The following is a 10,225-nucleotide window of genomic DNA, read 5'->3' as shown; positions in this document are numbered from 1 at the left end:
ACTTCACAAGATAGTATGTGTGCCTCTTTCTCTGTCTTTTTACTAGAAAAAAAAAAGGGGAAGTGGGAGGAGGCACAAGCTGGTAGTATGGATCAAATTGTCAAGGCCCATGTTCAGCAGGGGAGCAATTACAGAAGCCAGACCTTCCACCCTTCTGCACCCCATAATGACCCTGGGTCCATACTCCTAGAGGGTTAAAGAATAGGAAAGCTATCGGGGGAGGGGATGAGATATTGGAGTTCTGGTGGTGGGGATTGTGTGGAGTTGTTACCCCTCTTATCCTAATGGTTTTGTCAGTGTTTCATTTTTTATAAATAAATAAATAAAGATCCGATTAGGAAGATAAACAGCTCTTCCTATTTTAGTGAGTGAATCCACAACCTTGATGAAGTATTTTCTATTTTTAGTTCCCAGTACTATAATATATGGATGCTATTGTGGGGGTTCCCTCACTGTGTTTTTCAGAGGTTAGACAAATAAGGACGGGGATAGTATAGTATTAGCATACAGAGCTTGCATGTGAGATGTTCTAGGTTCTATACCTGGTGCCACATTTTGCCAGAGCTACACAAAGCCCTGATAAAATTATGAGGCAGACTGACAAGAGCAATATATTAGTGACTTGCACAAGGGAATTAAAATGATTAGATCCACCATCAGTAGTGAGAAGAGATTTTTATATTCAAAACTAATGGGGGGTGCTGGGTACCTGGTCGGGCAGACTTCTACACAAGGACCTGTTCACAAGCCCCCAGCCCCTCCACACACACACACAAACAGGGCAAGCTTCACAAGTGGTGGAACAGTGCTACAGGTGTCTCTATTTCTCATTTTCTATCAAAAAAAAAAAAAAGGAAATAATGGCCATCAGGAATGGTGGAGTCTTACAGGCACCAAACTCCAGTAATAACCTTGGTGGCAAAAAAAAAAAAAAGTGCTTCAAAGAGTTGAAAAAATGATTTGTGAATATCATTAACTGAATAATGGAGATGGTCAAAGGCTTTCCTAAAAGCTTCCAGGCCTTTTCATTTGACCTCTGTAAAATAATTTACATACCAAAAAGGGGTGTCTAGAGAAGACGAGCACTGAAACTCTTGAGATGTTTTCAGGACCTTCAACATCTGTATTGTTGAGTTACCCTTCATTTGTGTCATTTCAGGTCTGGGAAAATTAGAACATAATGGAAAAGTATTTAAAATTGTGGGGCCAAGCAGACAGCATAATGGCTCTGAAAAAAAAAAAAAAGACTTTCATGCCTGAGACTGAAGTCTCAAGTTAGATCCCTAGCATCACAATAAGCCAGAGCTGAGCAGGGCTCTTGAAAAACCCACACACACATTATTATAAACATAATTATAAAAATAATGTTCTGATATGCCTATGAACTAGTCTTATTTGGTAAAAAAAAACAAAAAGTATACGATGTAGAACACCATGAGTTATGCTATCATTTTTGTAGACAAATATTTTAAAGTGATACAAGAATCAGAAGAATCACTTTTTTCCCTCTGGATTCATAAAAGTGATTTTTTTCCTGAAGAACTGAACCAAATAGCACAATGGTGGAAACTTTTTATTCTTTACTGTAGTTTTATACCTTCTTAGTTTTAAACTAATTATTCAATAAATAGCACTTAAAATGATAAAACACATGTATCCAGGTGATAGAGTGAAAAGAGAATTTATAATATTGTCACATACCAAAGAAATAGTTTTGTGTCTTTTGAACAAAGTTGGACTTTAAAGTATTTGTGACTTTAACCTTTTCTATACATTAGAGGCATATATCCCAGAGTGACAGGAAATGTTCTTTGCAAATTCTTTATAAAATCTTGAGTTATCTTCTCCTTTTAACATTAGGGTTATATCTGCAACGGAAGAAATGGGGTTAAATGGTATCTAGATAAATGTGATCATACCTTTCTAATGTTAAGACTTTCAAAATATTTTGACAAACCATATATTTCATCCGTAAGATCAGGTATTAAGCATTAGTCTCAACTTTGATTTCATCCTTTTTATGTTGCTTTAATGAGTATTTGATAAAAATAACATTACTGACAATAATCAAGTAAAGCATTAAAATAGTACTGTTTGTCAACATTCCTAATAATTCAGATTGTCAATCCAATCAGAACCAATCAAACTAGCTTCAAAAAAGATGAAAAATCAAAGCACTTTTTAGTTCTGCCTCTACCTTGGTTTAGGAAAATGTTATTCATTGCTAGCCAATTTCTATGGTGTAATATTTTACAAATAGGTGAGAGATAGTTATAATATTTACAAGAATGTTGGGAATGTTAAATCAAGATTAAATAACTCCTAACTCCTGTAAACCTCTCACAGAAACCTTCAGCTCTAAATATGCCTCTCATTTTTTATTATGCATGTGCCAATTAAAACAACAAAGTTGGACTTTAAAGTATTTGTGACTTTAACCTTTTCTATACATTAGAGGCATATATCCCAGAGTGACAGGAAATGTTCTTTTGTATTTCATTTGTCTCAATTTAAAATCCATTTATTCACAATTCTATGCAGAGAGGAAAAAAAAAATCTCACAAATTACAAGCCAAATTTACCCAGTTAAGGCAATTTCCTTTGTCTCTCAAGGTATGTTGTGACACAAACTAATTACCTAAGAGGTGCTCAAGTAATAAAAACAAATACATGATACATGTTCTGAAAACAAAGCATTTTTAGATTAAGGAAATAAATATTTCTAAAGACAGGAAGAGTGAATACTTAATATTTATGAAAAGAACTGAATTTTATATCTATATTTCAAAGATTCTAAAAAATTTTTACCTAAAGAGATCATCAGCAAGAGATTCTTCTTTTGCATGTTGATTTTGTACCTGTCAAAATTAACATAATTTCAAATGTGTTCAATGATGAGCATTTAAGTTAATGAACCATTATATCAGGTGATCACACCTCAGATTTTTATACCATAAGATCAGCAAGTCTTTAAATTCTTGCTTTTATAAAATTTCTCCTATTAAAAGATTCATTTCATTTATGCCAAGATCACTGGAAAAGTTAAACAGCCAATCTCCTCTCATAGGGAACCAACATACACTGCCAATTAAGTTTTTAAATATTTTTCCAGGAGAATCTTACTAAGTCAAATTATCAGCAGTTTCAGAGGTCAGACTAATAAGGGGTGGAAAGGTCAATGTTTATACCTTCAGCCAGAGGCAACACTGTAGGTGAAGAGACTTACACCCCCAAATCAGGACTGATTTGAAGCTGTTGCTCAATCACCTCACTCTGGAAGTAATTTTAAACACAAGGTCCTAAGGATGCAACTTCCTGAGGTCCAACTAATATTCTACCATTTTCCATTCAAACCATCCAATGTTTTCTCCCACCTACAGAAGCAAACACACCAAGCCTTACCCATAAAGGGAAAACCTCTTGGTAATAAGGCTTCATTCTACTTTCTCGATCACCCTCTAGAATGAACCTGTAGCTGTTTCAGTTAAAAGTGAATCACAAAACAAAACATTGATTAATTTTAGCATCCTGTGATTCTCTGCTTTTGTACTGTCCAGAAAACTTTTTTCTCCTTCCCATTTGACCATCTTTCAAGGTTTAATAATTCAAGGTTTAATAATATTTAATAATAGTTATTAAATTTCTACTATGTCCTATGAGCATGTTTTTATCTCTCTAGTAGCTTTATGATCCTGTTCATATTAAGAATAACATCTAATACTGATTCTCAAAATTTTACCTATACATTTCTTAGATGTTTAATGTCTATGTTCTGTTACAATACATTCTCACAAAACTACTCTTTAAATGCAGATTTCTTACTGTTAATATCTTAAACTCTTTTTTAATATTTATTCCCTTTTGTTGCCCTTGTTTTATTGTTGTAGTTATAGTTGTTATTGTTATTGATGTCATCATTATTGGATAGGACAGAGAGAAATGGAGAGAGGAAGGACAGGGGGAGAGAAAGACACCTGCAGACCTGCTTCACCGCCTGTGAAGCGACTCCCCTGCAGGTGGGAAGCCAGGGGCTCGAATAGCGGGATCCTTATGCAGGTCCTTGTACTTTGCACCACATACGCTTAACCCACTGCGCTACCACCCAACTCCCCAGTATCTTAAACTCTTTATAGCACTGGGGAAATAGCATAATGGTTGTGCAGAAGACTCATATCTGGGGCTCTGAAGTCCTCCTGGGTTCAGTCCTCAGCACCACCATAAACTAGAGTTGAGGCGTGCTCTAGTCTGTCTCTCATTAAAAAAAACATTTAAAATTCACTATAAAAACACTTAATCTGTATTATTAACATTAAATTACAAATAAATGTAAGAACAGAAACATAGCAACTTGGCAGAAGGTAGGAACAAAAAAAAAGAACTAAGTTTTACCTGGTCTACATGAATAAAAAATAACAGTTCCTAACTAGGTTATTAATAATTCTTTTAAGTTTTTGGAAATATCTGAAAGGATAACTTGCAGATAATTGAATTTATAGAAAAATTTCTATTTATAGAGTAAAAATTAAAATAATCCCTTTCACACCTTCTAGTAGGTTTTATGGATTGCAAGGTGGAAAACATCATTCCCATAAAGTAGTTTTCAAAAATATTGGCGGTATCAGCATTCTAAGTTTACTTAGAGGCTTCCTGGTAAAGAAAGCTAATTTTCAAGCCACAATGTAACAACAACAACAAAAAAAATCAATTTTATTAATAAAAATTGTATTAAAAAATAAATTCCAGGGCAAGGTAGAAATAGCTTAATGGTTATGCAAAAGATTCTCATGCCTGAGGCTCCAAAGCCCCAGGTTTAATTCCCTACCTGTATGCCAGAGCTGAGCAGTGCTCTGGTTAAATAAGTAAATAAATATTATACATATATATACACACACATATATATGTGTGTGTGTGTGTATGAATAAATTCTGGTACTAATGATATTTTTTGTTGAGAGAATTACATCTCACAACTTTAAAAATAAAAATCAGCTTGGATAAAGTACAAGGACTGGTCTGTAGCAGAATTAAAGAAAGAAGCTTGAAAAGAACAAAAGTCAGAGAAGACATTACCATGTGTTATGAAGCTTCACAAGTGGCGAAATAGGTCTGTAGGTTTCTCACTTTTTACCTCTCCCCTCCTCTCAATCTCTCCTATGAAATGAAAGGGGAAAAAAGGGAGTGGCCACTGGGATGTATTTGCCATGCAGGCACAAAGCCTCATGGCAGCATGTAAAATAAAATAGCAGGAACAAGAAAAGTTTAGAAAATAATATACTGGGAGTCAGGCGGTAGTGCAACAGGTTAAGTGCACGTGGCGCAAAGCACAAGGAACAGCGTGAGGATCCTAATTCAAGCCCCCGGCTGGCTCCCCACCTGCAGGGGAGTCACTTCACAGGTGGTGAAGCAGGTCTGCAGGTGTCTATCATTCTCTCCCCTCCTCTCTCCATTTCTCTCTGTCCTATCCAATAATGATGACAACAATAATAACTACAACAGTAAAACAAGGGCAACAAAAGGGAATAAATAAATAAATAAAATAACATGAGACTTCCATTAATTAAAAAAAATATTATGTTGAATAAAAAAACTGCAACAAATGGAGTGACAGACAGGTTAACAGTTCAAGGGAGAATTAGTAAACGAAGAAAATCTAGGGATTCCCCAAATATTGGATTGTCAGAAAAGTCACGGTGCATTTTTTTTTCCTTTTTAAAAAATATTTATTATATAGATAGAATCATATAGAGAAATTGAGAATGGAAGAAGAGATAGAGAGGGAAAAAGACAGAGAGACACCTGCAGGCCGGCTTCACTCATGAAGCTTTCCCCGCTGCAGGTGGGGACCAGGGGCTTGAACTCAGGTCCTTTAGCACTGTAATGTATGTGCTTAACCAGATGCACCACCGCCTGATCCCCCATTTCTTCTGTTTTTCTATGAAAAAATAAGTCTTTTCCAACCCAGTAAAATCCAGAGAAAGATATGAAATGTATACAAAAGAAGCTACACTGAGAAGAAAAAACTACCAAAGTTCAAGGAAGAGAGACTATTGAAAAGAAGAAAGTAATATTTTAGAAAATGGACTGCTGAAAAGACAATTCCTGAAGCCATGACCCCAAAGAAAAAAGGACTACCTGACTAGGGTCCTAGTGAGACTAGGTACTTGAAACTGATAGACTGAACTAGACAAAAGTTAACTCTCAGCACTCAGTTAACAGGAACTATTTTACAAGTAGTAGTTCATATTTAAAACTACATTAACTTGTGACTGAGCTGTAATAAAGAGCCTTTTCCTTCCCACAAAAGCTGGTGTGACAGTGTTTGGCTTTTCTGTGGCATGGGGTAGCAAGCTCACATTTGGTTTCAATCCCAGATTTAGAAAAGTCCAATCCACTCATATACTATATAATTGCTATAGTTGTATTATTTCCTACATGATTATATGGCCATCCTTTCAATCATTAATCTTTCACTTCCTTTTTTTTTTTTTGTGTGTGTGTGTGTGTGTGGGTTAAATATTTTACTTTTCCTCTTAAATTAGAATGTAAACAATTTATTTGTGTGGGTCTCTCTCTTTTTTTTTCTCCCAGGGTCATTGCTGAGGCTCAGTGCCTGCACTATGAATCCACTGCTCCTGGAGGCCATTTTTCTTGCCCTTGTTGTGATTGTTGTTATTGCTGTTGTTGTTGGATAGGACAGAGAGAAATCGAGAGAGGAAGGGAAGATAGAGAAGGGGAGAGAAAGGCACCTGCAGACCTGCTTCACCACTTGTAAAGTGATTTCCCCTGCAGGTAGAGAGCCAGGGACTCAAACCAGGATCCTAACACTGGTCCTTGCACTTCACAGAATCTAAGGAACAGATAAATAAATAAAATAGATAAATAAAACAAGTTACCTGGCTTCAATTTTCACTAACCTCCATTTCCTGTTTTAACCACTCTTCTAATTCTGTATTCTTCCGAGCATGATGAGCTCTTAGATCTGATCCTCCAATTATATGTGGAAGTTTTCCTGCTCCAGGAAATGTGACCTGTTAAACAGTAAAAGTAGTTAAAAGGTTAAATGTATTAACAAAGACACCTTTTTAAAAATTTTTTTTTAATATTTATTGATTTTCCCTTTTGTTGCCCTTGTTTTTTATTATTGTTGTAATTGTTATTGATGTAGCCATTGTTAGAACAGAGAGAAATGGAGAGAGGAGGGGAAGTAAGAGAGAGGGAGAGAAAGATAGACATCTGCAGATCTGCTTCACCGCCTGTGAAGTGACTCCCCTGCAGGTGGGGAGCCGGGGGCTCGAACTGGGATCCTTGAGACAGTCCTTGTGCTTTGCACCATGTGCGCTTAACCCACTGCACTACCACCTGACTCCCGTAAGACACCTTTTTAAAGTAAGTTTTAAGAAAGCAAAGATTGAAAATCACATATAGCACAAGTACCAAAGAAGTGAGAAGCTGTGTTAGATTTGTTTTTGTCTAATCTCTCCTAGTTATCATTAAACCTAGAATTATGCCATTAGGCATGACATACTAGGAATTTAAGATTTTTAGAGAGCACTCAGGTTTGAATTCAGTGCCTCATATGTGTCAAACATGTAGTCAGCTACTTATTGTCCTACTCAAACTCAGGTATTTCATTTAAAAATGTCCATAAATCTCAGCCCAAGAGGTGATGCAGTGACTAGACCCTTGGGCTTTTGAAAGCTTGTGGTCCTGAGTTTGACTCCTAGCATCATATATACTAGAGCGATGCTCTGGTACTGTCCCTTCTCTCTCACATTAGTAATTTGATAATCTTTTAAATGGTATTAGATGACCATCTGTCAATCAAAACAACACACTGATCAAGTATTTTATTTTAGGTATCTCACAGTTTGAGTATTCTTTAGTACTACATAAAATTTTTATCTTTAAATCTTTCTAATTCATACATGGGGGGGGAGGTTGGAGATGTTTATAGTTTTAACTGAAATTTCTATTGTTTACAAGAGATTCCAAAATGGAAAATATGATATAAAATGCATATCAAACAAATTGCTGGGGATGGGTGGTGGTACATAAGGACCTAGGTTCGAGCCCCCAATCCCCATCTGCAGGGGGGACACTTCTTGAGTGACGAAGCAGGTCTGCAGGTACCTCTCTGCCTCTCTCTCCCTATCTCCCCTCCACTCTCAATTTCTGGCTGTCTCTATCCAATAAATAAAGATAAGCAAACATTTGTCTCTTAAATAAAAAATTTTTTAATTGCTAATATTACACTAGGATTACATAATAAATCCTTAATCTTTAAATTAATACTTAATACTTTAAATTTTTCAATATATGAAAGGGAATTTTAAATCAGATTCATTTTGGGAAGTGAAACCAAGGTCAGGTGCATGTAAGCTATCACTGTTGGCCTCCCTGGGTCAATTCCTTCATTCTTTATTTTAGACAGGAAGGGACATAGAGGGAAGGGAAATGAAGGAGAGAAAGAGGAGACAGAGGGCATAACAGACATAACAGAATCACTTGACTGCCTATGGAACTCCCATGTATTGTTAGGGCTCAATCTCAAGACCTCATGCATTACATAAGCTGTGTGCTCTACAAGGTGAGCTATTCTGGCCCCAGGTAGTATTTTAAAAATGTATAGAGCCATGTTATAGATCTAGATGTTTGTTTAAAGAAAAACTCAAGGGGGCTGAGTGGTAGTGCACCCAATTAAGTGCACACATTATCATGCATGAGGACCAGGTCCCTGCTATCTACCTGTGGGAGGAAAGGAGGAGGGTGTTATCTTCATGAGTGATGAAGCAGGTCTGCAGATGTCTATCTTTCTCTGTCCCTCTTTATCTCCCTATCTCCTCTCAACTGCTCTCAGTCCTATCAAATAACAAAACAAGCAAACAGACAAACAAACAAACAAACAAAACTGCCTGGAGCAGGAAGCAGGCACCAAGCCCCAGCACCCTGGTGGCAATTACAAAAATTTTTTTTAATAAAGAAAAACTGAATTTCATTAGAGGCACTCAAGTATATTTCTATTCAAATCTTCATTTGAAGTTCTTCTTTGATTTCAAAAAATTCATTGCTCAAACCACCTTTAAGTGTTTTTAACTGTTTCAAACTACATTCTAATAGTACCAGATGATCTCACTTAGAAGTGGGATCTAAGAAACAGCAAAAAACAATACAGGGTGAAAGAGTGGGTGACAGTCTATTGCAGCAGATTTGGGAACTCAGAAGAGGGCAGGGAAAAGTGTTAAGGGTAGTCTGGGATCAAAGTCCCTCTGGTGGAATAAGCTAAGACAATGGTTTAGTTGAGAGTGCAATGTAATGATACTCTCTTGGGGAAATGTACCATTATGATAACAACAGTCCTGTAAATCAGGGATAGGGGAACATTTTTTTTCTGCCAAGGGCCATTTGGATACTTCTAAGATCATCCGTGGGCCATACAAAATTACCAGCTTAAAAAGTATCATCTGAGATAGGGGAAGATTAAAGAAGAAAAAAAGTAGCACTTAATGTTGGTATGAAAAAAGTTCTGCTTGCCATGGCTAGACCATGATTTTGCAGGTTGTGTATACCCTGTGGAATGCTGTTCCCCATCCTTACTGCAAATCAACACTCAATAAAATGATAGTGGAGTTGGAAAAAAAAAAAATCATTGCTCAAAACTATTTAAGGTTTTTGAATTTTTCTAAATGACTTTCAAATAATTTGCACTATTTATTTCTTTACCATTCCCAATTAAGTTCATCGTTAAGAACCATGTTTTTGAATTTAGATGTGAGATTTTGTAACACAATATTGACTATAAAGTAACCTCACAGATGAGAGGCGGGAAAGTAAGTGGGTGTCATATAAATGTGAGATAGCTCGAACTCCCAATCTTAGAAAAGATTCTTTCTACAATGAAGTTCATAAAAAAAACCTTTAGACCCTGTCACAGTAGGGACAGAGCATATGTTAGGCCACAAAGACAGCATCAGCCAATTTAAGAGCACTGAAATCATCCCAAGCATCTTCTCAGACCACAGTGGAATTAAACTAACACTTAACAATCAACAAAAGATTAGTAACAGTCCCAAAATGTGGAAGCTCAACAGTACACTTCTTAACAACTTCTGGGTCAAAGTATCAACTTTCAATATAAGCTTTTCTTACTATCAGCACTACAAAATATCTAATATTGCCATCTTGTGATACTTTAGTTAGAGAATTACCCACCTTTTTGAATTTCTTGA

This window comes from Erinaceus europaeus, chromosome 1 (genome assembly GCF_950295315.1).
Source record: "Erinaceus europaeus chromosome 1, mEriEur2.1, whole genome shotgun sequence".
Lineage (NCBI taxonomy): Eukaryota > Metazoa > Chordata > Mammalia > Eulipotyphla > Erinaceidae > Erinaceus > Erinaceus europaeus.
This window is presented reverse-complemented; position numbering follows the sequence as displayed.